Source organism: Ceratotherium simum, chromosome 5 (genome assembly GCF_057802395.1).
Source record: "Ceratotherium simum simum isolate JZ-2026a chromosome 5, ASM5780239v1, whole genome shotgun sequence".
Classification (NCBI taxonomy): domain Eukaryota; kingdom Metazoa; phylum Chordata; class Mammalia; order Perissodactyla; family Rhinocerotidae; genus Ceratotherium; species Ceratotherium simum.
In genome coordinates this window covers 2,880,365-2,903,746 of record NC_141904.1, presented here as the reverse complement: position 1 = coordinate 2,903,746, position 23,382 = coordinate 2,880,365, and the positions used below count along the sequence as shown (strand labels likewise).

General features: G+C 38.0%; 1 protein-coding gene across 11 annotated transcripts in view; it reads left to right on the top strand.

Moving 5' to 3' along the window:
- Positions 1-23,382, top strand: part of MBNL1 (muscleblind like splicing regulator 1) — a 195,347-nt gene that overhangs the window by 29,044 nt on the left and 142,921 nt on the right. Inside the window, exon 1 of one of the 11 annotated variants that reach the window (XM_014796591.2) lies at positions 22,866-23,263. The exons of the other annotated variants lie outside the window; for them this stretch is intronic. The gene's annotated coding sequence lies outside the window, so the exon portion shown is untranslated. Of the gene's footprint in view, positions 1-22,865; positions 23,264-23,382 lie in introns of those variants that run through there. 11 annotated transcript variants of the gene reach the window in all.

The window sequence follows — 23,382 nt, the reverse complement described above, 5'->3', positions numbered from 1 at the left end:
CTGATATTTTTGTTTACTGAATTTTAGTTTCAGAAAGCCATGTCGTGAAACATACGTCAGTTCCTGTAAACACCGTGTCTGAATTTTTTGGCATGTCCACTGTTTGTTGCATTGCAGGTAGAAGAACAGAAACGGTCCTCATTGGGGGATTACATGTTTTGAGAAATGGAACAGTCTGTAAATGTAAGAGGCGATACCAATGTTATTATCATATAAAATTATTGTACGTTTATATATTTATTGCATTTTTGTCCGTGTCTTGACAGGAGTAATAGTTTTTTGGGGGGGTGGGGCATGGCACAGACAAGCCTGACAATGTATAGATTTTATTTTACCAGATCTGACTACTTCTGTGGGCTGGGAAAAACCTTGTACTCTTTCCGTTCCTTAATTTCTACATCTTTGAAATTATGAACATGTAAACAATAATTCATGAGAGAAGTTGCCACTTGCGTACATTTCTTTACAAAATGTCTCATTTAATCGTTTTTAGAGCTGTAAAATAGGCCTTATGACCTTTGTGTTAAAGATTAAGTAGCAGGGCTAGAAAACACTTTTTGTCAGTTGCTGGGCTATGAGGGTGTCTTTTTCCTTATTCCAATGTCCATGTTTTTAGCCAATTTTTTTTGTCTTGCCTCCCATGATATATAAAGAATAGTGATGAGGAGAATAGCTATAACAATGTTTGCTAATATTTTGTACTACTTTCTTTGTGTCAGAGTAAGGTTTATGGATTAATTCATGTATTCTTCAGAACAACCCTATGAGATATTGGTACTGTTAATGTCTCGGTTTCACAGATGGGGAAACTGAGGCACAGGCAAGTGAGTGGCCCAAGGTTACTTAAATAGTAAGTAGCACAACAAGGAGTTGAACCAAGCTAGTCCAGTTCTAGAACCCATGCTTGTAGATAAAAGAATAAAAACAGACTAAAGTACTTGTGTTGAATACTGATAGGAGATTGAGACCATGAACATTTGGAATACTCTAGAGGAGTCGCACTTTCTACAGCATTTGTGGACACTCTAGGAGAATGGGTAGAAAGGAAGAGGCTAGAGAGCCAAGCTCTGGGGGGCGGTTAATAGCATGGGAATAAGTGAGGAATCAAGTGGGGAAGGGAGGTTGGTGCTACACTCTGGAGGGCGTTGAGGGGCAGGTAGTAAGTGATACACAAGAAGACATTTGGTTAGGAGTTGTGCTTTAGTGACATTTTGTAGAGGAGGAATAGGACACACATAGGATGAAGCAGAGGTTTTAGGATGAGGCAGAGGTTGTGGGTGTGCAGAATGGAGATGAGGACCCAGTGAGGGTAATGACAGGGAATGAAAGGAGGACAGTATGCTGGGGGACAAGTGACAGGCTTAGGTCCACAGGATGTAGCAGCCGATGGGGGGTGAACACTAAAGGCGATGGGAGGTATTACAAATGATTTTTAAAATAAATATAGTAAGAATTTTTTAAACTTTCATAAAAAATTCCTTATTTAAAACTTTAATCTTCAATGTTATCCCTGTTCATCATGTTGCTACTTGTGAGCTCTTTGAAAGAGCTACATTTTAAAATATCAGTAAGAGAAAAACACTTTAAATTATGATTTATCAGGGACTATAACTTAAGTAGAAGATACATGTTAAATTCCTAAAACATTCCATTTCTGTGTCCAGCTCTTTTATAGCACAGGATCTGATGAACTATAGAAGGTCACCAGTGTCTTGATCCCAAGTTGGTAATTCTCCAGTAAGCATAAGTCCATCTTTAGGTGTATGTTGTTATTTGCTAGGAAGCGTCTCATTGTTGGCCAGGCAGTTCTGGTCCCTTATGAAAGTTCTTGCAGAACACCAGTGTACACTATCCTCAGTGATAAACCAGGTGGCAGAGACATGATAAAATGAGTTTGCAATGTGCTCAATGTGGCTGACGTTTATACTTCTCAGACCATGCTATTTTAGGGAAGGTATCAGTATAACCATGGTATTCTTTTTCTTGGAAATAAAAATCCTTAATAATCAGATACCCTGATAAACGGAATGATTTACATATGGGAATAACTAGACAGTTGCTTTGAGTTAACAGTTATCGGCAGTGGTGAGGAGAGTTGTATTTCCGACAGAATAGAAAGCTTCACAGGTGTATTTACAGGCTGTTGTATTTAAAGTCCTTACATGCTTTTTACAAGTAAACGGCTTAACATGGTTTAAGCAGAAAATGTCAGAACAATGAGAGATTGTGTTGTATGTAATATACATAGAGAAATTCCCATGAAATCAAGACAGTTCTCAAGAAAAAGAGTCTACTTATAAATATTTACCCCTTATTATTTGTTCAGATGGTCTACACCCACGAAAAATAACTAAAAAAACTCACTGTTTATGTGTCTTTAAATTCAGCATGTTTGTATACAGCTGGAGACAATGATGTTAACAGTGCTTTATTTCGCCTTTTGTTTATATCCTGTTAGTATTATGTGAAAGCCACACTATTTTTCTATTATTAGATTTTTTTCCGTATCTGTTTTTTGCCTTGTACTGTAAAGATAATGTAAAAATCTGTTTTGCTATATCGTTAAGATAATGCTTAGAAAGTATTCATTTTTAAGTAACTAAGACTAAACAGTGTTAAAATTAGGAATTCTTCTTTACCATCTCTATTCATTGGGCTAATTTTAACTAGACAAATTTACTCCACATTATTTTGAGCCATTGTTTGATTTTCATTGCTGAAACATTTCAGGGAAAACTGCATTGTCAACTTGGTGGCATTCAGATAAGGTATTCGGTCTTAAATACCCGGTCTATAAGACTTTAAGAGATTCGGTGAGCACAGCAAAAGTGAGCAACAGGGATCCAAGCAAACCTTTGACCAGGTATAGTCTCTCTGAGGTATTGCATGTCATTTCCAAAAAATAATTTGAAATGTCCAGAATAAGAATTGTGACTATTGAAAAAATATATACTTCAAATAGAATTCTGCATAATGTTTTCTGAGGGACCACATTTGCTGAAAATTGCACATGGGAAATGATTCTCTCAGAGAAATATACTTTAGAGGACTGGATTTTAAAAGTAAATATTATTTTGGGAGCAGTTAATACAGGAAGAAATTAGTGTGTCTGTTTTTCAATAATGGATTAAAATTTACTAAATGCTGAGGTCTTTTCACTTAAAAAGTTATTTTACTGTGTTAACAGTGAGGCTATATAGGGAAATCAATTCATCCTTTGCATTTTGCTAAATAATCAATTAAACATTTTTTGAGCAGTTAGTAGAGTTAAGGGACTGTGGCAGGTCAGGAGAGGAGGATCCAAAGGGGAATTACATAGTTTCTATTCTTGACATTTAATTGGACATGTAAAATTTGGCGAGAAAGACATGGAAAGCGAACAGTACAATGAGTATTGGCCCTGTACAGTTGAGTGCCGAAGGAGGAAACTCAAAGAAGGAAGGAAACTCAAAGAAGGTGGTCTTGGTGGAGCTGAGTGGCCAGGGCCTGCTGTGGAGTAGGTGGCCCCTGACCTAGGCCTGGAGATTAGGCAGTCTTCAGAATATGGAGGGAAACAGTATGAACAGGGTGGAGGTCGTAAGGCTAGCTACCATATTTGAGCGTCTTCTCTATGTGAGGCGTTGCTGGTTTACATTCTTTTTGCAAAAGCAAACAACTTGGTAATGGTGCTGAACAATTAGGGAACAGACCTCTGTGGCAGGAACCACTATCCTCTTGCTAGAGATGAAAATTGAGACTCAGAGAAGTTAGCCTACTTGCCTGAATTCACACAGCTGGTGAGCAGCCGAGTTGGATGGAGGCCAGGTCTTTTCTCCCTTCAAAACGAGCATTCTGTTTCCCCTTTATGGTTCTGCTGGGAATGAATGTGGTCTATTTATAATACAGTAATTTTAAAACTTCACCCGTACAACAATTGACATAAGTCAGAAAGGTATAAATTTAATTTAAAAGGCTGTCAAATGCTTTTTCATCTTTTTGCTTTCATGTTGGATTACAAATGGCATATATTTGACAAATTTTTGTAATCTTTGTTTCATAGAGTTATAAAAAACAAAACAAAACAACACGCTAGGCCTCCTGTCTTCAGCAGATGTGGTAGGGCTCACTGTAGTGTGACCTGTTATAACATTGCACTTTGCATTTGGGATCCTCTCAGAGGAAATTTTGTGAAGTTCCAGAAGATAATGTACTTTCACACCAATAATGTGATGCCATAAAATTTTCCCCAAGAAATGACAGGGGTAACTCCACAGCGCATGCTAAATTCATTTATCATCCTCACGTGGTTATTTGGTGCTTTCACGGTGCATTATTTTCATACATGTCTGTGCTCTCTGCTGCTATGTGGCATAGCTTATGACTTTACAAGAGGAACTACTAATTGGAGACTTGTTCTGTTGGAGGCGTGTCGCTTTGCTAACAAATTCCTCTCTTCATAGAGCTGTGTAGAACACATACCAAATAAAGTTAGATACTGTTTAGAGAAGGAAAGTGGAAGACTCTTGTGCCATTGCGTTGGGCCTCCAAGGGGAGCACTCTTATTTAGCAAGTATTTATTGAGTGCGGTTGTCCGTTTGCCACCATCATGCTGTGTCCTTCAGAGGATAAAGAGGCGAGTGAGAGATGCCCTGTCCTCAAGGCAGTTTCCAGTGTAGCAATGGAAATATTCACAAATAACGTCTGGGCAAACCAAGTGGGCCAAGGTCGGCTGCTGTGGGCAGAGTGGGGCATTTGCCTAAAACCGTCTGGTAGACGTATTAACTCTTTACATACTTGGTATGTTGGAGAAAAGAGAAAATCAACTCAATTTATTAAAATTATGTGATTCAGCATTTGAGCCATTTATTTTTCTAAGTGTTTGATAAATAAGCGTGACCCAAACATCGTGTCATCCTAGATTAGACAGAAGAGATTAATTTATTTCTAATGTTGTCACTTTTGGAGAAAGATGGGAACATATAATTCATCTGAAGCTTCTTCCTGCTAACTCCCTGATTAGGAGATTAAAACGGTATCGACAGTCAAGTTTCAGAGCCTGCAACTTTTACGTTAATAGAAAAATCCATAAGGGAGAAGTGAGCTGTATTTCACTTTAATGACAAAGGGTTTCAGATATGCACACGATGCTCCTTTTCCTCCAGTTTTTCTTTGTGTGCAGGAAATAAAGCTGCATTTTGTAGGCTGGCTTCCAAACTTTCAGAGTGAAAGTGTGACTGGGCGTGTTCTGTAAGACCCCATGCAGCTGTAAAGTGTTTGTTCCTTGCTTCCAAGAGGTAATCACCCTTCTAGGTTAGAAAACTCAGAATTTTTATTTTATTGTTTACCATTATTCATTTTTAATCATACGCATTTATTTAACGCTCACTGCATAAAAAGCTTCATGAAAAGATTTTGACTGAAATTTTCAAGAGAAACTAAGGATATAGTTTTTGCTTTTCTGAAGTTGATGGCCTAAAGAAAATGGTCCATTTCTAGTGCAATAATGGAAACAAAACAAGAAACACAAAAGAGCAGACCATTAGCAATCATAATAATTATAAAACTGGCTACTCACTTGGTCAGCCCTGACTCTTACTGTGTGACCACACGTGGTTCCTCCCCAGCTCTGTGAGATGTCTGCCCTGCTGTCCTGTGCTCAGTGCACAGGTGGGAAAATGGAGGTTCAGCAAGGGGAGGTCAGGTAATTTGCTCAAGTGTTGTGTGGCAAGGTACTGTGAATGCTGAGATCTCAGCCCAGCAGTTCTGCTGTTTGTCTGCCTGTTTGTTTCCGTGAGTGTGGTGTGAAATAAGTACACACATACTCATAGCAATGTGGATTTGAAGGCTAATCCAAGTTAGTTCTGGAAAGACTTAATGAAGGAGGTAGGATGTGAGTGACGGGTTTGGAAGCATTGTGGTCATAAAACAGCAGAGACAATGGGGCGGACGCTGAAGTTTCGCTGGCTTGGAGAGGAGCGCTGTATCGAATGGCCTGATCTGCCTGTGTGGTTTGTGCGGTATTAGTACTGCTCACACCTAATACCCTCTGCCCCAGCACTCGCCAAGATCAGCAAAATCTACTTTTAGACTCAAAATCATTACCACCTGTGAAGTTTCTGATGTCACTTCTGAATGACATAGTGCTCTGCCAAGTGCTCAGTTGAATGGCTGGAAATGGCACATTTTAAGAAGTGTCTTGAGCCCAAAAAGAGTTTTGCAGATGCTCTTGTAATTTATTCAACTATGTTATTGAAGGCAGAGTAATTCAATTCATTTCCCTCATCATTAAAAAATAGAAATCTGTTGCCAACATTAAAATAACCAAACATGTCATTGCGAATTGACAGTCACTTGGAGATTTCTGATTAACTTTTCTCACTTTCCCTCGAATCCCTAGCAGAGTAATTAGAGTATGTCTACGTGTGTCACGTGAGCATATATGTGTGTTGTATCCATATGTACAGTATATTCCATAGAGGATCATGAAGTCGTCGTGCATAAGTTACAGCTAAAAATGGAACAGAGTAAATGAAGCTAAGGGATACATTCACCAACTAACATTAGTTTATAAATTTGCTCTGAAATATTGTATTCAATATCATTTTGTGGTTCTCTGCATTGATTACAAGTAGGACTTGTGAAAATACAGTATGCCATAGACCCTAAGTGGAAGCAAAACAAAAGATATTCCAATATACATGTGTAAATTTAAATATGTTATTACTCTCTAATAGTTATTAAGGCTTGAGATCAAACAGTTGATAGAGACTATTATTAAGAACCTTCATCTGTGTTTTAATGAATTGATTTCCATTGCTCTTTTCTTCCACTGGTGTTAAACCTTAACCTATTTACACGGCAACAGTTTTCTGTTAATGACCTGACATGAATGGATTTGAAAAGTACATTTCCTTTACGTACCAAGAATTCTCAGGCATACTTTTTTAAGAGAAATATTCCATGCTAATGTACTAATTTTTTGGCAAGAAAATTAAGCACCTGTATTTCAGTTCAACAGTTCTATGATAAATGGAGTATAATTAAACACGCAGATTCTATAGCATTGGCTTCTTGCGTATTCTAGGCACTGTGCTAGGTAGGCATTGAATCCATAATGGTTAACATAAACAGGTGCCATTATAAAAGTGCAATTATAAAGTGTAGACATCTCTCAAATTTCAAATTGGCCATTGCAGAAATAATGACATATTATTAAAGTTCTTGTTAAGAAAGAACTTAATTTAAATTCACACAAAATTTAAATAATCTTTTCAGTAATTAAACAAATATTATTTATAGATGTCAGTAAATATTTATTTTAAAGCCTCTATCAATGTTAGGTTTACTGTATATAAGTGAAGTATTTTATGTTCATGGAAAGAAGAGTGCCATTTTATGCTTAGAATTGCTGCTTTACAATTAAGCAAGAGACATAGCATCACAAAGTAATGCTCAAAGAAAGAGAAAACTCTGGTTTGAGTGGCAGCACAATATTGTGAGTTTAAAAGGTCAGGCTAGTACAGGAGGCTCCACTGTTGCCACTCAATATCATGCTGCATGCTGTGACAGCCAGGGCTGATACAGCTGAAAATATCTGCAGCCTTGGAAGCCTTGTAAGTTTCGGAAGGTCATTTTGGCATCAGAGTAGGAACACTGAGTTACAGGGAATGTCAAGCTGGACAGCCAGGCAAGAAAACAGGCTGCTGAACCCACAGCTGTAGATTTTAGAGCAATTTTCAACTGCAGTGACGGGGTATCCTAATTCGACGTGGCCGTCTTCCATTGCAACGTTTATAGAGGAACCAGCTTTACCTGATGGGTGAATTCTAACTTCTCTTTTCTCTTCTGAAACTTCAAGTGTTCCATCTACAACTTTACCTGGTACCAGAACAAACGTTGCTTTTATTTATGTATGATGTATGCTCCATCGAAAAAGATGTGAATCGGCTTACAAGAGTAAAGGGCACATAAAATAGGACTGTGAGAAAGAGACATAACCAATCAATTAGAAGGAAAAGAGATGAAACAAGTGCTTGAGATGAAATTGAGCACTAAATTTCTGTCTCAGCTTTCTGGCAACCAAAGCAAAAGCTTTAGAAAGTAGAAAAGTCTCAAGTTTATTTAATAAGATCTCTTCATATCCCATATACAGTCTTCTTCTCAGTCCTTAGGAGGTCTAGTTAAATCTTTGGGCTCTGCCCTTGAGTGAAATCTTGGAATAGGTGAATTCCAAGTAATTAAAGAGTGAAGGCCAAATTCTTCAGCCCGGCCTTCAAGGGTCTTAGTGACTTGGTTCCAGCCCCCAGTTCCGGCTTGTCTCCCGCCAGCCCACTGTACGTGGGTGCTCCATACAGCTGCTTTCCCTTCTCCCTGCCTCTGCTCTCTGGAGGCCTGCAATCTGGATCACCATTCCTTTTTGTCTCTAACCACATGAAGCATCCTTCCAGGCCCATCTTAGATGTCTTATCCATCCCGAACCACCCCGACCTCTCCCTCCTTTAATTCACCAAGCTTTTTTGATATCTCTGCTGTGTGCTTCTCACCTTGTTTATGTACAGCTATTTGTCTGTTAGTTTTATGTCCCTGAAGTGGTAAATTCTTCAAAGCTGGATCCATGTATTCCCCCTGTGTCTATGCTACTTACAGAGTGTCAATAAACAATATAATCAATACACATATTATTTTATATGTTTATTTTTAATGAATATATTTATTCATTTAATAAGATTGTTGTATGTGTTGGATGTATTTGGATTTCTTTAAGGAAAACATTTCTTTGTCTAGGATAGTAGAGAAGAGAGAAAGAGAACTAAAAAAAAAAGTAAGCACAGGGGCAGGCCCGGTGGCGCAACCAGTTAAGTGCGCGTGCTCTGCTGCGGTGGCCCGGGGTTCCCTGGTTGGGATCCTGGGCGCGCACCGACACATTGCTTGTCGAGCCGTGCTGTGGCGGCGTCCCATATAAAGTGGAGGAAGATGGGCACGGGTGTTAGCCCAGGGCCAGTCTTCCTCAGCAAAAAGAGGAGGATTGGTATCAGATGTCAGCTCAGGGCTGATCTTCCTCACACACACACACACACAAAGCACGATTAGAGAAATAAAACCTGCAATTTTTGTCAAGGGAGGTATTTTGGGGCAGTAGAAATGGGATTGTAATTTTTTTTTATTATTTTGACTTCGGGCTTTCGTATTAGAAAGGAACTTAGTATTTATCATTTTTCTGTGCCATAAGGTAACTAATATGATAGAAAACAGGTTTGTAACGTGTAAGAGAAAAATATCACTTGTGCCACTTCAAACCCCCTGGGCTTTCTCTCTAGGATACTTGTCTGTGGTTTTATCAGCTGTCAAAAAATCTGTCTGACTCTACATGGCTTAGAAGTGTTTCCGTGATTCCGTCTCCTTCACTGCTTTCCAAATATTGTTTATTGGCTAATATAGATCAGCCATACTATATGCATACTTGCTCAACGTATATTCAGTTTTGTACTTTTAGAGCAGGATTCCATTTTACTTATGTGGAGGGTTTCTGCTGATGCATTTTAAGCTTCTCTGATGAAAATGTAGGCTCTTCTGGCTCAGAGGGCAGACAAATAAAAATAAAATCATGCTCAAAGACCTCATCCTCAACAATTAATCTTTAAATCAGTTACTATTTAGAACCCTGTAATGTATTAATCACCATATGAAGACTGATTAACAATCTTGATTAAGAAGAAACTGATTGATAGATGTAGTGTATAATTTTCACATCTCTAAGTGTGTGTTATTACTGTCCAGTGTATACCTGTGACATACAAGGACAGTGGCATCTGTCTCTCCTCTCTGTGAAGGGACCATCATATCTCCTTCAAAATCTACGCGCAAGCTTTCTCCTTCGCTTCCATCTCAGAGCGAACCACAAGTGATGCAGCGTGGCCACTCCACCATGTCCCACTCCGCCCCCAAGCTCTCTGTTTTTTGGCTTGTATTGTATTTATAGTCATTTTCATTTCCACAAAGTTTGGTATTAAATTGCTAGCATGTGTTGTGAATGAATTTTAAATTTGGCATCAGAAGGCCTGATTTTGGGTCCTGATTCTTCCATTTAATTAGCTTAGGGAACTTTGGTGAATCACCCACTTAACCATGCAAGCCTCAATTTGTTTGTTCACAAATTGGCAAGATAATATAACCATCTCTTAGAGTTGTGAGGAACAAATGGCAAAATAGATGAAAGTAAATTGTGTACCAATACATAAAATATTATTTGCTATTGTTGAATGATAATAGAATTATGAGGTCTGGGGGAAAAGTAAATTTTTGTACTTGGCTCCTCCAGTAGAAACTTTTTGTTAAAGAGCTAGATGAGGGCCAGCCTGGTGGCGCAGCGGTTAAGTGCGCGTGCTCTGCTTCGGCAGCCCGGGGTTCACAGGTTCGGATCCCGGGCACGCACCGATGCACCACTTGTCAAGCCATGCTGTGGCGGCGTCCCATATAAAGTAGAGGCAGGTCGGCATGGATGTTAGCCTAGGGCCAATCTTCCTCAGCAAAAAGAGGAGGATTGGCATCGGATATTAGCTTTGGGCTGATCTTGCTCACAAAAAAAAAAAAAAAAAAGAGCTAGATGAACACCTTGCAGATTTTATATATAAATCAAAAAGAAATGTAGTACAAGCCAACTTCTCAAAAGTTAATCTCTTCAAGAGTTATAACTTAATGAAGGAGCATAGTTCGTAGTTTTATCCAAAATAAAGTAGTTCTTACTGCAAGATTAAAGCATTGTTTAAGTCTTTTTCCCCCTATTAACTTTAACACAAAGGTTTTACTTGAATTTAAATAAAGAGCTAGGTTTTGGTTATATATGAAGAACATGATTTGATTAATTCCTGTGTGAAAGCTTTTCCTTATTCTTTGGATACACACAAACGCACACACAAACGTACATACATATCTACACACCCATACATACATTAATCCTTATCTCACATTTTCTTTATACTATTAACAATTGATTTTATCATATGGTAGTGATTGAATAGATACTTAATTGTTTTTTCGTCTTTTTGCAAAATAATTTTGCTATTATAAATTTTTCTTATTATAAATAAGCCTATATATCTCTGTCTCTAAAGTATTTATTTTATATATGTGTGTATGTGTTTATATATCATGGTGCATTTGACATTTAAATGATAGGGAGTTATGGAAGATTTTAAGATTGCTACATGATCGCTCTTTGAATTATCCTTCAGACGCACTGGGGGGATTTATTTTACAAAGTAGTGTTTGCATGCTAGCGTGGAGTGAACTGTTGAGCAGGACTAAAACATAAATGGTTTGAGACACGATGAGCACTATGATATGGTGAGTAGGATTGTAGTGATGTGGAGGGGCATGCATGGGATGCCTGATTTAAAGTATTATTCTTAAAAATGAACATGACAACTTGGCATATCATTTTGCAGGTATGTCAGTTTTCTAAAGTAGTTGATAGAGTAAAATCAAAAAGTATATCACCAAATCTCAAACAAGCCGTCTTTTCAGGGCAGATATTCTGGATTTTTAGGAAGTTTTTGTGTAGAAATGCAGTAAACAATCTCTGGTGGGAGTAATATTTTAGCTTTAGTTGATTATGATTACCAAAATTTAGTGAGATTAAGAATAACCTGGGGAGTTTGGTTAAAATGTAGATTTCTGGTCTTTATCCTCAGTGGGTCCAGGGTAAGTCCTAGAAATATATATTTTTAACAGTCACCCCCGGGTGACTGATTCAGAGAGTCCAAGAATCTTTCTGGATCACCAATATCCCAGAACAGAAAGTGTTGCTGTTGATAAACTGTTGGCAGTTATTTGAGTTTATTGGCCAGCTACCGATGCATTGTGATTTGCTGTGGTCATTGCTTTTTAAGTGCATATGATGCTGATGGAAACACATAGAACTTTAATCACTGTCTCATTAGAAGGGAGTAGTCGGCTCTTCAGATTTCCTCATGAGTTACAGCTTTTTCAGAATGCACAGAACCTTATGCGCAATTAAAGTAATTAAGAAAGGGTTGTTCTTCTTCTGTTTAACAAAGGACCAAACCTGAAGCTGCCCTATCAGTTTGTCCATCGTGCATTCAGTACAAAATCCTAAGAATAAAATCTTTGATCTCATCTCCCGAGAAGCGTGACTTTATTTATCCTCTGACAACGTGGTCGAATTACAATAAAAGCGTTGGAAATGCCCACATTTTGCCAACCAACCATCTTAAGTCTTTTGAAAGTCCACTTTCGGGAACTTCTTTATTCTGTGAACTGTTAATAACCGGGAAAGAGTTTGAGGAGGACAAAGTGAGGGGAGAGTGTTTTATTTTCTAACAGGACATACGTCCTTTGGCAAGATCGTATGAGTCTGTACCTGTCTTGGTTATTTTAATTGGAAGTGCACGTCCCTTCTGGAGAACATTCCACTCCTGGGTCAGAAATGACTGCAGGAGCCCCCGCCCCTGGGGAAGGGACCACTTGGGAAGATGACCAGAGTTCTATTCTGCCTCAGCTGGTTTGATAATGCCTTGCATTATTTATAGCAGTGTCAGAAACCATTTCCTTTAGTCAATTAGTGTCTAAAGAAGTAGGGGGGCAGGGAACAGGATATTTTCTGACATTTGTAGAAATAAAGTGTAAAAAAAGCATTCCCTTAATCCTAGGACATTGTGCTGTCAGAGATTTTCCAAATATAACATGTCCCACAGACTCTGTTAATTACACGTTTTGTTTTTATTAATAAGAATAGTAAGCTGTATATTGTCTGTTTTGATTCTCTGTCAACCCAAACATTTATTCAAACTTCCAGCCCCTGTTCTTTGGCAAATAATTACAAAACATAAATACTGTAATTGTTTTAGTAATGAAATGGTTTATTTTGAAATAACAGGAGTTGAAAAACTGATTTTACAAATGTTTCCATTGATTGGCTGCCATCTAAGGGCTAACAGTTGAAAATATTTTGCAAAATACGGAGACAAGGCTTTAAGTTCTGTTGGTAGGAAAAAAGACATATCATACCTGTTGCCCATTCCCACAAGAGGAATTTACAATCTGGATTTAGGGATAGTATCTTTTTAAGGTCTAGCATAGATTTAACAAATATAGAAAAGTATGTTATTCATTGTTGGTGGAATTACACATTGGTAAACGTTTTCTTGGAAGAAGTTTGTTGTTCTAGCTCAAAGTTAACATACGCATATACTTTATGTTCTAAGTATTTATATTATTAAAACCACTCAAACAGAAGCTTGGTTTTGTACATACAATTGCAGCATTGCTTAAAATAGTGAAAAATTGGCATTACTTTAGGTGACCACTAGTAAAGAAATGGACATATAGTGGAGTATAGTCACGCGCCAAATAACGACGTTTTTGTCAATGATGGACTGCATATACAATAGTGGTCCCTTGAGATTAGTACTATATAGCCTAGGTGTGTAGAAGGCTATGCCAGCTAGATTTGTGTAAGCACACTCTGTGATGTTTGCACAAGAACAAAATCACCTAACAATGCATTTCTCAGAACATATCCCTGTCGCTAAGTGATGCATGACTGTAATACACAGTTGTTAAGAAGTATTTATGTCGATCTATTTCTATTGACATACAAAAGTCATTAACATATATTGTAGAAAGCAAGCCTCAAAACAATATGCTTAGTATGTTTCCATCATTTGTATAAAAATGATAAACTGTGTGTATGTGTGTGTGTACGTGTATGTGTGTATGTGAATGTATAGGAAAAGGACTAAACACACCGTACTAACAATAGTGGTTACCTTTGGGCTGAGAGGCGTCTGATTTGGCAGTGGAGGGAGGAGAAATTCAGTTGGACTTCAGTAAGACCCTTCTGTATCGTTTAAATTTATTACAGTGAAAATACATTCATTTAGCAATGTCTAAAACAAAAAGAGAAAGAAAAAAAAGATGTGGCATTAATGTATGTGATTCATATCAATTACTTGATAGAGAGTTCTGTTCATCATTTTTGAACTTACTGTTTACTGTTTCTTCCACTGTTATTTAGTAGTATCTCTCTGTGTAGGTAATAGCCTTATAATTTATACCATACTTCTCAATACACCAAAAAAAAAAAAAAAAAAAAAAAGCAGAACCATGGTTAAGAGTGCAAATTGTTAATTCTTTGACTTTGAAATAATTTAGATTATTGTAGTCATTGGAGATGTGGAAGTCTGTGTGGAGAGAGAAAAAAGGCTCAAAGTTTAAATAAACAATCTTTGGTTTAAATTTTAATTTGCTCCCGAGCCTTTACATTTCTCATATGAGAATCCTTTATTCTCACAGTGCTAATCACGCCACCTAGTAGGTTTTTATTTTATTTTACTTTACATCTCTTTCTGAACATGAGCTCTGTGAGGACATGGCATTTTCATGTGTGTCTGCAAACGTTCCTGTGAATGATGATTTAGAGATTCCAGATCTGCATCATCATGATGCCTGTGTAGTCAGATTACAGTTCTTAAGTGTGTTAGAAAGTGAAGGAAATAGAATTGTGACGCAAAAATGTGGTAAGCAATTTATGTATAGATACAAATTTGGTTATCGTGGAGACAGATTATCTTTTTACCTGGTTAATCTTATGTTTTCAGATTTGTAGAATCTCTCAGTGTGTTTTTCTTTTTTATAAATTAAGCCTTATTAGAAATATTGAGGTAGACACATAAAAAATATGCCTCTCTATTACCACTCTTTTAAAGAACTTTTGAAATTTTAGGCTTCTGCAAAATACAGTCTGAAACTCTGGGTTATTATATAGCAGTTGCAATAATATTAGCTTAATTTGTTGTAGCTCAACATCTCAGACCTAGTTAATTATGTGAGTTATGTGGAACCTTCCCCAAAGGATATTTAAGCTACATTGAAGTGAAAATATGAGTTGTCAACCCATGTCTTCATTTTGTAACGTATCTTCCTCATTTAAACCAGGGAAAAACAACTGGGCCTTGACTCCCTGTTAGTCAGGGAAAACATAATTCTTATTTGTATGTGAGTGTATGTGAATTTGTGATTTTTTTTTAAAAGCTCAATTTAAACTAAGAATCTAATGTTTTATTGCTATGAGGAATAAATTCAGTTAACACTAGTATATTAAGAGTGTATTTGAGGTTGTTTGTTAAAAATATAACCTTTAAGGTCAAATATATAAATCAATGGAAATATCCATGGGATTGTAAAGTTCAACTATGTAGCACATTTGTGGCTTGAGCGTTTGTCAAGTTTGCAATAAGAGATACACTTGTGAGACAACAGAGACTTTTACTGATTAAATGGAAAGGAGGAAATGTCGTGAGAAGTACATATTTAATTCATTTAATTAGGATGCATTTGAGTAATACCATACTATATTCATAATTGGTTTCATTCATTATATTCTGAAGAATATTTTAGATCTCTTTATAAACATAGATTTTATATCCTTTTCTCATAGTGATTAATAATTAGGCAGCATATTTTGGGCAATCTTCAATAGAAATAAGCCAGTAAAACTTCCCAGATTGAGGTTATTATGTTAGGTTTTAAATCAGACATTTGGAATTTCAAGATTTATCTGTTAAGATCAAGCTTTTGTACTCAGATATAGTTAGTAGTATTGAGGGCTATTGCCACATGGAAATTTTAGGAATTCTGGAAAGCGTGACAACTATGGTTGTCTGGTGCATCGTGATAGAGATATGCTTCATATTCTGGCCAGATTTTTTAAAAAAATTGTATTTGTCATTTCTTCACATGTTGATTTTATAATATAGGCCAATTAATTGAGCCTGCTCAAATGTAAAACGAGCAGAAGCTAATTACTAAGAAGATCTGAATGACCGCTGGCTGTGAGAATGGTTTCTTCCTTGGAAGGAAAGGTGGGACAGTGGGGCAGAGAGGTACCCAGGCAGCAGATTTCACTGTGGAAGTATTTCTTCAGTTCTCTCTCAATCATCTTCACACTTGTTTTTGAGTTGTGCAGTATCATTATTAGGGAAGCATGGATGAATTTGCTACCATTCCTTAAGGAATGAAGAACATATTTAAAAATGTTTTAGGTGGAGGTACCACTAACCTCCATAAGAAGCTAGGTGATATTGTTCAGAAGATATAAAGGTTGAAAATTAAGATTTTGGCTGCTAGTTACTATGCTAAATAAAATATAACTCATTTAAGTAAACTTTAGAATCAAAGTGCATAGTTATGGGCTGGCAATGGGAACAATAGCACGATGTATTGCTGCATTCCATCTGGCGTTTAGTTTTGTCATGCTGCTTTCACTTGGTGGATTCTGGTTGGGTCAATGTACCATTCTTCCTGAAAATTGCAAGGATGGTGAGATTTGATTTTTCTACCATTTAGCTCTTGAGCACATACCAGCATTGTTAATTTTGTTGTAGTCTGTGTTCTGATTTCCTAACTATTTATTTATATTGAAATACATACTAAATGATATGGACAGATCAGAAATGACTACCTAAGGCTTACAAGATATCTTCTTTGTGTAATATGTAGAGGAAATAAAACATAAAATAGGATTAGTGTTTTCTCTTGAAGGATGATAAAGTAGCATTCGTAGTGTTATTTCATTATACTTGCTTGTAGAAGAGAGGGAAATGTTAAAAGACTGCCTGTTTGAATATCATCAGAAAAAAATGCAAATTTTCCCTTCTTTTGCCAGAATTGAAGACTGATTCTGTCAGAAATTCACAGATAATTATTTAAATGTTTTAAATTTGCAAAACCACATGTAACTCTTTCAAATTATTCTGTGGATAAAAAAAAAGTCTTCCATGAACTTCACAATTAAGGAGGTATATAAATGTGGTTCTGTGTTAACTTCATGCCTCATGCTCTCTTTCCAATGAGTGGAGTTTGATGCTGGTTTCATTCAGTTATGAAGGAGACATCGCTGTTGTGTTAAACTGTGTATCTATAGCCCAGGCATTGTGACCTGTAGAAAATACTTACAAACTAGTATTCAGATATACTAAGAAAAATATTCAGTCATACCACACATATGATTGTTGGCTCACTGTGGACCAGGCACTGTTTTCGTGCTGGTTGTTTAGTGGAGAACTAGCCCGACTATGGCCTGCTCTCATGGAGCTGACATTTTTATGACGAAGGTAGATGATGAGCAGATAATGAGATAGGTACATAGTAGTACGCCAACTACTAACAAGTGTTCTGAAGAGAAATAAGCGGGGTGAGGGTCTGGCAAGTCGAGCTGGTGTTGAAAGCCACGAAAGGTGGGATGCTTTCGATAGTGGGCTGGGAAGCTTCTGGGAAGATAACTGTGGTAGAGACTGGATAAAGGCCTATTTGGGTCCAAAGCTAGTGACCCAGGATACGAAGAGCAGTGAGCCGTTGTGATATTTATCTTCTAATGATTCTTAGCCTTTTAAATTCTTTTACTTTGCCTGATATAGGAATCAATTCAAAATTCACTTTTTAATCATTGCGTGGAGGCTTCATGTTTTATTTTGTCTTAAATATAGATACTTAAGGGACAAGAGTCATTTTCTGATTTGAGTGTGGTTTAGTTAGTTTTGCTGGGAATGCTTTTCTTGAGCAGTAGTGCATCACCTAACCAGCACCCCTCCATTCTCCTCCCAGTAGGAGGCCACCGACGATTAGGGAATCAGAGCCCTCAGAATTTTCAGGGAGCTGCTCTGACAGACCTCAAACTGCTTCTTTGAGTTAGGAAACACAACCTTCCTTTTCTGGGCAGCAGCTTGTCACCCATAACACAGTGCCATGTGTCAGACCAGCGGGCCATGCTGACAGCACCCTGCGTTCCAGAGGATGTGTGGTTGAAAGTTATCTTTTTTCTCAGCAATATTTCTAAGACTTCAGTCACTTGTGTGTCTCCTTCATGATTTTTACCTTTATATTTACTTAGTCTTATTCTTTCAATTCTTTCTATTAAACGTTAGCCTCTTCCTAAGCTTCAATACCCATATAATCACAGGCTTGACAAGCTAGTTTTAGCATTCTGATGCATCTGTTAAAATTATGTTGTTTCTCCACCTCTTAAAATCTCCATGGGTGCTACCAGTAGTGTGCTTACCCCTGGCTGAGAAACACTGATCTCAGCTTTTTGTTATATGGAGTTGAATACTGCTGAAGACTGCATTAACCCATTCAGACCACAGTTTTTCCCATATAAAAAAATCACAGCTTTTTTACTCTACTTAGTACTTTAATGAGTAAAGAAATGGCCACACAGCCTCCAGAAATGCTTGTTAGTTGTTTTGTATACTGAAATCTCTGTTAATATTTGGGACAAGCCCTGGGCAAAATTGTATTGTGAGCTAACTTAGTTTGCTAAAGTAATGCATTGCTAATTAAGGACTTGTTGACACTAGTGAGCCAGGGGGAGAAGTTATGGTTGTGGGCAGAGGGCCCCTTCTTTACCTCCAAGCATCCATGGTGAAGTTGGCCATCTCTTCCAGTTAGATTAAGACTGTCTTAGTAAATAAAAGACCTCAAGTAATCACTCAGCTAACTTCCTCAATACGTAACCTATTTCAAAATCAAAAGCTTATGAAAAAAGTCCCCAAAATTCCCGGCTAACTACTCTGGGATGTAATAGGACCAGCCTGCTTACAGTTGGTTCAGAAGAACTGAAGTGAGTGGTAAACATATGTGACTTAAAAATTTAACCTTGCTCGTAGAGGCCGTCCAGTTCTCCAAATAGAATTTTAGTCTCCTACCTTGGAAGCGTCTGTTTATCCTCTATCGCAGTGTATGTGCAGCCCTTAAGTAGATGTTTGTGTGAAGCATCCACTGTCCATTTAATGCTAATATACATCAATTGCTATTAAGAGTAATTATTAGTCATTTTCTGTGGTTTTTGTTAAGTCTATCTTGGATCTTTTTCTTGGTTTCCTTTGGTCTATCGTTGTATTTTCTTCTTTTCCTTTCTATTTTCCTCCTAATATCTCAAAGTAGAAAATATATGTGATTTCTGACATCATTCAAGGAGAAACTGGTTCTTGGTTCTTGTGGCAGAATATGCTTGTTTGTAGAACGTGTCCTATAATGTGAGGAACCCTATAGTTGAGTGTGTGGAATTTGATCAGTAGGTAAAAGAGGGCTTGTTGTGACACAGGTTTTAAAGAGTTTTGTTCTCACTGCAAAACTGTTGTTGTCCAGGGAAGTTTATGTATATTATATGTTATAATATGTGGCATATAGGTCAGAAATTTACCTCAGAAGCAATTTACCTGTTAGAAAGTATCTTTACAGTAGAAATATTTCCTTCAGTAATTATTAACAAACAACACATTTTTTTAGGGCAAATATGTTTGCAAGAATTCTCATAATCTGGACATTACCCACACACTTTTAAACATTGTCTCTATCTGTAAAACAAAAATCCGTTAGTAGTTGAAGTAATGTTTTGGGAATTCAGTATTGATCCAAATCCTATAAAATCTTAATTTACCAAAACACTCAGTTATGAAGATTTCCAGTCTTTTCCGATATTCTTCTATTTGAATAAAGAGAAAGATTTCAAGACTGTAATGTGATATCAGCAATTTAGTCAAATCAGTTTATAGGATATAGTCTGAGTTCGTTACCCCCTGTGCCCTATATCAAGGGCTGGAACACACATTAGCAGGTGCAGTGAGACTAATAATGCATAAAGGTCAGTGTCCGTCTGATTGCTCAGGGTCCATGCCTAGCTAATTATAAATATTTTATCATCCTTGCCTATGTATTTCACCATTAAATAGTATTTTCAACATACAAATATGTATCTATAATTCTGTCAGTGACATTTTTGAAGTCAATATAATTTTTCTGCTATAGAAAATAAAAATAACCAGAACACCCATTTGCAAGCAATTTAGTAATTAAAGTATATTTTGTACTTGAGTGGAACTAAGCCTTTAACTTGGCAGAAAGGAAAAATAATCAACTCTAGAAATTGATTTTATAGTTGCATTTATGCATAGCCACCAAGCAATGAAGATATTTCTGGTGGTACCATTCTCCTTCCTCATATTGTTTGGACCCCATAGACCATGAAGACATGTTTTCTTGGAGTTGGGGACACATCCTCATGTACATGTTTATTCCTATTAGTTTGAATAAAATTTATTCATTTATCAAACATTTTAAAGACATCTATTATGTTCCAGGAATTGGGTAAAAAATGGTGATGCACCCTGTTATTGGGGAGTTTTTAACCTTGGAGGCAAAAGGACCAAGAGACACAAAGTTATGAGAATATTCTGAGATGGAAGAATGTTTAGCATGGTTGGCCCAGCCTTATAGAGAAGGTGATATTTGAACAGCAGTTGAAACAAGAAGGGATCTGCCAGATTGAAGGGGTGAGGAAGGATGTGTCACACCAAGCAAAAGGTTAGCATGTAACAAGTCCCAGGGCTCACAGCAGCGTGGCGTATGCCCGGGACCCTGGGCAGCTCCTCTCTACAAGGGAGGGTCCTAGCGGTGCTAGCGGTGCAGCACGGGGAGAAACTGAAAGGATAAAATGTGTCAGTTCAAGACAAGGGGAAGGTTCAAGAAAGAGGGAGTTGTCAGTGCTGTTAGAGGCCAAGGAAAGACAAGGACAATGCATAGTCTTTGGATTTGGCTTTTATGGAGCGTTGACTACTGTTGCTGAGCAGTAAAGTAATAGGTGTGGAGGTGCTGCTGATATGGATCCACAGTGAATGGGAGAGGAAGGAGCAGAAAACAGCACGTGTAGATGACGCTTCAGATCTGTGTCTGGGAACGATGGGTGAGAGGAAGTGGAGGGACCCATAGCCGGGCAGGGTCCCCTTCCTCCTGCCATGCCACCCCCTCCATTTTGGAGCTACTTCAGCATTTTGGGGGCTAAGAGAAGGAGTTGCGGGAAAGGCAGGGCATTCATATATGGAGGGAGTATAAAGGGAAAGAAGTCTTGAGAAGGAGCAAGTCAAGGCGGAAGCTTGCCCATAGGCAGAAGAGAAAACTCCTGGGAGACTGAGAAGAAGGATACAGAAAGATGGTTTAAAGATGGGTGGCAGGAAGGTGAGAGGAAGTTCATGCCTGAGGGCCACTGTTTGACTATGAACTATTTGTGACATGTAAGGTCATCCACTGTTGACAGGGAGAGGAACATGGAGGAGGAGGGACTTCAGAGTGATCAAGTTTTAGAAAAGCTACTTCGTGAATATCAGAGGGAGCTGTCCAGGGCGAGGCGGAGGATTCCTAGGCAGTGGGAGGGCCTAAGTCATATAGCAATTTACAGGGGCGATGGTGGGTGTGTGAGTGTTCTCAAATGTGTGTTTGAGTGTGTTCATGTGTTATGTTCATATGTATGTTTATATGGGTGTGTTCATTTGTGCTTTTGTGTATTTTTGTGTCATATAGGTAAATCTGTATGGTTCAGATGTAATAATCGGTCATTTAATTTACCAAAGTTTGTGGAACTCCATCTGTTTTCCATCACTATCCTAGGCACTGGGGTTATGAGATGAGGAAAGTTGTTTCTGTCATTGGGAACGTGTGGTCTAGTGGGTCAGGCCTATAAGGAAATCAAACACTGTAGAGGAGTGCAGAATTAATTCAGAGGAGGCAGTGTTAATATATGAGTGGGTGGAGATGGAGGAAGTGACATCTTGGAAGCTTCTTGGAGGAAAGGACGTCTTAGCTGGCTTCTAAAGGAAGTGAAGGGTTGCAGGTGAGGCACTTGAAGATTCTAGATAGAAGGACAAAAGAGATTGTTGACCACAGATGTGGTACATGCTCAAGGCATAAAGTAGTTGAGAAATTCTGAATGTGGAGCAAAGATTCAGAGAAGTAGATGGATCTTAGAGTTTATGGCTGACTTGACTTTGTGTTTATAGAACCAGGAGTTAGGACTAGAAAATTTTTTGAAAACAAAAATATTTCTTAATCATTGGTACGAGTTGGTTCTTTTTAATCTTTCTCAAAAGTTGTAGTGTTTCTACAATATTTTCCAAACCTACTATCTGGTAGTTTTTAAAAAATTAATGTTAAGAATGACAGTGTTAATCCTAAACTAAATTTTTAAAAATTCTATTAGATATCCTTGTTAATATATATATCCAGCAGAATTTATATATATTCATATTTGTATGAGTATATATATTCATATTCTCTATTCTGGTTTCCAAATTCCAAATGTACCGTATGCCAGGTGACTGTCTTTGGCCCTTGAAGAATTAAGTGTAATCAAACACTGTTTATGATACTGTGCCATTGCCTCTTTGGGGTATGAAACTGTTAGAGTTATTCAAGCCTTGTTTCCTCTGTTGGTAACGTTCAAAAGGAAAAAAATGTATACTTTTGTATCTGTAACTACTCAGCATTTTCTGAAAGTTTTTCTATCCTGACTGAAAGAGAAAGTAAGTTGTTGAAAGCAAAAACGCCTTGCTCTCAGGAGCAGGCTGGTAGTGCCGAGTTAATAGGTCATTAGGCAACAGGGGACCCCCCTCCGGCGTCGTTCCTACCTCTGAAGTGCATCACGCTGCCCAAATCAGATTGCTCACTTAATATTTAATGTTTCTGCGATGGAATCACTTTCTCCCTTGAGGTTGACTTCAGATTTGCCAGACGCACTGACAACACTGAGCTCCTTATATTCCCCACATGACCTCAGCTTCTGCTTAAAAAATGTTGGAATAAAGGATGCTTTTGTTCATATCTCGCCTGCCTGTGATATATTGACAAAGTGTCTGCTGGCTGAATGGAATAGTTTTACAGTATGAGTGCTGCTCTCAGGGGAGGGGCAGGGCTCGGCTGGAGAAGGAAGTGAATTGGATAGGTCAGGAGAATGTACCATTTGTAAACACCCCTTCCTTTTTTATTCACGTGTCAGGACGGCAGGAGCAGGCTGTTAGTGCCCGTCCCTGCGCAGAGCCAGGGGGAAAGCAGCCTGGAAGTCAGCTGCAATCTTTAAACCTTGCTTGTTATTCTCCGGTGATGATCTTCAAGTGCTTGGACGTGTCTTAGAGGCTGTTTTGAAACTAACATGGTTTAGTCCACTAACTGCATGTTGGGTAAATTCAAAACCCACATGCTCGTCCTCTTGCAGTGGAATAAGTCACATCTGATGGACATTTTCTGTGCTTATAGCATAGTAATGAACGTCTGACAGGCGCGACCTTTCATAAGACAACCCACACTATTGGCTTTCTGCCCAGAATATTGCTGCAACACTATCTGTGATTGGTTATCTCTCTATCATGCATTGCTTCACAAGGGGAAACGGCCCCTTTTTTTAATAAATCTACGATGGCTGGCTGCAATATGCCTCACTGTAAGTATTGTGTGTGTATGTGTGTGTGTGTGGTGTGTGTGTGTGAGTGAGAGAGAGAGAGGGAGAGAGAAGGAAAGAGAGGGAGAGGGAGAGAGGCTGACTTGAATATTACTTAGTCT